Here is a 4,877-nt window from a genome sequence, read left to right on the forward strand (position 1 = left end):
GGAATTGAAAAGGACTGTAAAGATCCACTCAATTTTTGCCAGAATAAATATAAAGATAGCTTTCCAGCACCTGGAGGGTTCAAATTCAAACTTTTTGAACTATTAGGGTCCAAATACACAAATAAATGTACCAACGACTAATAAAAGTGGGTTTAGCAAAAAATGCCCCCTTTACGTTAGGAACCTAAATTATGGAACAGTCATCTAGAATATTTGATTTGACTCACTCAACCCAAAGTGAACTGGTAAATTATGTCAGATAGCTGAACCAGTTATGTTTTGTTGACTGTAAAATTATCTTATTTTAATCTTAGTTCATTCTTTAGTTTGTATGGGCATGGTGTTTTATAAGCCTTTTTTTGGCTTCTACCTCTTCCATGCAAATGTTGTTATTTTTTGGCCTTTAAATGTATTTTGGTAGTTTTTTGTGTTTGTTTCTTTTATATTTTAAATCAACATTGAATTTAACTGTTATGTGCTAAATAAATAAATAAAAATAAATAAATAAAAATGTGGTGGTGCACCATCATTGGTTGAAGGTCATCCAGTTGTGGCGCCACATATTATTCAGTCAAAAGGTCAAGGTAAACATTTGCAGTAATTGATCTCTTGTTGAAGAAAAACAGACCAATGATTCGACTGCATGATCCCACACCACGCAGTCAAACTTTGTTAATCACTGAGTACATAGAACAAATCTGATTGACATCTCATCAATTGCTTTGTAATAAATATTATGAAATTATGAAGAGACTTTGTGGACAACCTGTATAACAAAATAATTATAAAGATGAATGCTTTTTTTAACAACTGAAATTCAGCTACAATATTTCATCCTATCAATCAGAATTAGGCTTAACTGAATTCATTTAAATCAGACAAACAGACTCATTAAAGCCTGTTAATTGCGTGTCCTACTTTTGTTTGGTAGAAGAGCATAAGTAAAGTTGATGGGAAAAACAAAAACAAAAATCCGAAAAATTCCAAGAACTAACCACATCTGAGCCATATTTAAAAAAAAAAAAAAAAAAAATCAGGAAAGCAGGTGCCCTCCATCACCTTTATCAAAATACCAAATGAGGGAATATCTTTTGGCAGAATAGCGTTTCATTCCTCCAGTAGTTCACAGCCTTGTAGAATCAATGCCATGGACCAACATCTTACTGAGACAGTTTTGGTTGTTTTTTCTTTAATTTGTCATCAGGGTGAATCAGGGCCATAATGTCTGGTAGGAAACCTTCCAATTAAATAAAGAAGTTAAATACAGGCATGTTAAATAGCCCAAATTTTTGTGCCTTAAAATATGTCACCATGACACCTTAAATATAAACATAAAGGCTTTTATATCGATCACAATTTGGTTTTCCTTCTGCTGTTTCAGTGATTCACTGTGTTTGAAAGTATTGCACCACATTACTGTTGATGCCTTATTAAAGCTTAATACAAATATAAAATATAGGCTATGAAATTATCTTAATAAATTATCTTAATAAATCCACAGGTTTAGACACATGATGGACCCTTTACCAATAGGTGAACTTTTTGCATGTGTTTGTAGCTGCAGATTGGATTCTAGATTTTAGTTTACTATTACCATTTTACTTTTATTCTGGGGAGTTTGTCACCTTTTTTTTTTTTTTTTTTTTTTTTTTTTTTTTAAATCAATGAAGATTAAAAAAGGAAAATCATATCAGAAAGTACTTCTCCTGGGCTGAATAGAAGACTGTAATGGTGTTGTCAATAATGGACCTGTCAGATTTTGTCTATGTATTCATAGTGGGGGGAAAAGTTGACAAAGGAATTAACTGTTCATTAATATTCCCTGTTGAAATATCAATATTAAAATTCCTGCTAATAAAACTATTTTATTATTATTTAATGAATGCAAGAGGTCATTCAGTTAAAAGACGTCAAAGTTGGAACAACTACATTTTTACTTTAACTCACATTTATCTCAGTAAATGAGAAATCTGATGGGTCTTCACAAATATTTGCAGTGTGTCCTGAATGTACACACAGACACTTCCTCCTGACCTACCAAGTCTGTTTTTGTTCTATTATTTGTATGAATCAAGGTTAAGAATTTCCAAATATGATTTAAGTCATTGAGATGAAATTAAAAGATGTCTTAAGGCCAGGATTCCCTGCAGACCTAGATTTACCAAAAGAGACTCTAAATCATCATGGTGCTTATTCACAATGAGGTTAATATGTAGAAATTAGCATGAAATGTTGCTTTTGCTCTTTATAACGTGTATTTCAACTGATCAGGTGTAAAATACTTACAGTTCAGTTTTCTGCTGATGTTAAATCAATGTTCCAGTGGGGCTTCATAGGTTATGTTGGCAAAACCCAAAGAGTGGCAGTGATCTGAGAATATTAAATGCCTGATGCTTAAATCATGCAGGACTGTACTAAGAGAACTCATATCTAAAAGACAGAGACAACTACCTATAAAAGGAGATGCTGACAAATTGAAATCAGTGTGATCAAGTACAATAATAAACCAGGCTACAGCAGGGCAGTGGGCGATATGGCAAAAATATTATATCACAATTTAAGAAGAAATAAAATCACGATCTCGATTCTTTACATTGATCTTTGAGACTAATTTGCAAGTTTCTGAACAGTGCAACCAATTTCCCCACGTAAAGCATAACCCTAACAGAAAACAATTAAACACTTCAGCCCAAAGAACCTTCCAGAACATTTTTAATTTAAATAGTTTGTGCAATTTTGCCAAAAACATACACATAATAAAAGGTAAACACCACCACTCTGATTAAGTGCCCTCTTGAACATAAAAACTTAACTGCACTTGGTTTTTCAGGTAGCTTTCAATAAACATGAAAAGTAAAAAAAAAAAAAAGAAAAAAGAACAAAATATCAATGAAGAAAATCCTGTTTCAAATAATCCTCCAGTCTTACAGAACAGGTAGCTCTGGTTTTTCAACTGGTAATCAGTGTAGTGGTGCTCTTGGATGGAGAAAGAAGTCCAAAATGAGAAGAATAATCCAGGCACTCCAAAAAAGTATCAATGTGGAATGTACTTGCTACTCTTCTCATAGAGTGCCTTTACTAAAGGCTTGTATTAAATTTGTTTGCTTTTGTTTAATTCTGCCTGTTGCCTCTGGCTGTGGTGTGGCTGGTCTTCTAGCAGTTTGGCTCTCATACTATTTGGGATGCTGTCTCTTCAGCTGATTGAACAGGTTCGTAGAGTTGACATACATTATTCTAAGAGTACAACGCGATGGACCTATATGTGGAGGACGTGGAGGACTCACGTCCTGCCCCCTCAGATTAAAGTTTCCTAAGGTAGGGAAAAGGAAAATGAGCTGCACAACAGCAGGAGACTTAAGTCTTAAGTTTTACTTTCACTTTGTATGGTCAAATGTTGTGCACGTACTCATTGTAGGGTATGTATGGCACGGAATACACCCCATATATAAACCTGCCGATTACACATTCTCTCTGCTTTGTCAGATCATCTAATATCATCATATCACACACCCCTACAGTCAAGTCGTCCATTCTTAGAAAAAGTACAGGTTGCTGGTGTCAGGCAGTCAGACTGTTTTCTTTGCCGATGTTACAAGGTGTAAGAAAAAGATGGATGCATTTCTACAAGAGCAAATAAATATAAAACCAAACACTGACCGAGGCTCACAGATCTCAGTCTTGGATCATGATCATCCTTAATCTGGTATATGACCGACTTTTTGGAAATACTGAACAGATTTGTGTCATTTAAAAAACAACAGCGGAAGCAAAAGCTTCCTCCTCAGCCAACTTTCACCTTAAATGGTTCAGGTACTAGCACAAAGATGGTACTTTACAGTGGTGCACTATGGGTTTGTATCATTAATCTGAATAGGGTCCATTCACACAGACCATTTGTTTATGCAAAAATGCAGTTCCTAGTTAGATAAAACAAAAAGCCATCACACTCGACCCCAAAGTCTCCAGAAACCAGAGACAACCAGATGATGTGATTTCTATCAAGACTGTGATTCTACCTCGAAAGATCACAGAGCAATCACACTGACTACTTCAACTGTCATAGGTTTTGGTGAATAGTGGAATATTGAAAAGCTGAAATAATAACAGTTTGGCACAGGAAGATGTTGATAGCTCAATAAGTCAAAGTAAATACCAAGGTTTTCCCTACAACTATAACACTTTTGCACATTTAGTTTCTGTTCAGGGTCATGTTAAATCATACCTCAGATATCAGCACTGTTCTTTAAATTTCTTTGAAAAGCCTTTTTTAATTATCATTTTTATGGCAAACCAATATATGAAAGTTTGGGCCATTAAATATATTTATTTCACTTTTTGTAATGTCTGAGTAATGTGAAAATCTACAGCCTGTGTGTTTTTTTTCATATAATGGTCAAATATTATTTGAAAATGTGGCACCTATGAGTAAACCATTGTAATTGCCTAAATAAATCAATTAATACATCTGAGTTAGTAAGCATGAAACGCAGTAATTAATCAATACATTTGGAAGTGACCATCAAAAAATGTTTGGATTGGAGTAATTTTGAATGACTTATTTTTAATCATTCCAGTCAAGAAATGTCATGTTAGCCAATGGACACTATTGTAACCAGGTTTTGCTGAAGCCAATAGCTCGTAAAACAACCTGTCAATGGCAATTAATCAGTCAAACTGATCGACTAGTTTATCTGTAGTCACAAGTACCAAAAGAAAACGTTACCTCATTGACTTAGATGCATAGGTTGGTTGGGGGTCAGGTGAAAAAGTTTGGGAACACACCTGTGACTGCACAAACATTCAATTCTTTTGTGGATTAATTAGGTCAAATAATGGGAATCTGATTCTGTATGTAACAAGAGGTTTATTTTCTTCTG

This window comes from Sphaeramia orbicularis, chromosome 21, assembly GCF_902148855.1.
Source record: "Sphaeramia orbicularis chromosome 21, fSphaOr1.1, whole genome shotgun sequence".
NCBI classification, from domain to species: Eukaryota; Metazoa; Chordata; class Actinopteri; order Kurtiformes; family Apogonidae; genus Sphaeramia; species Sphaeramia orbicularis.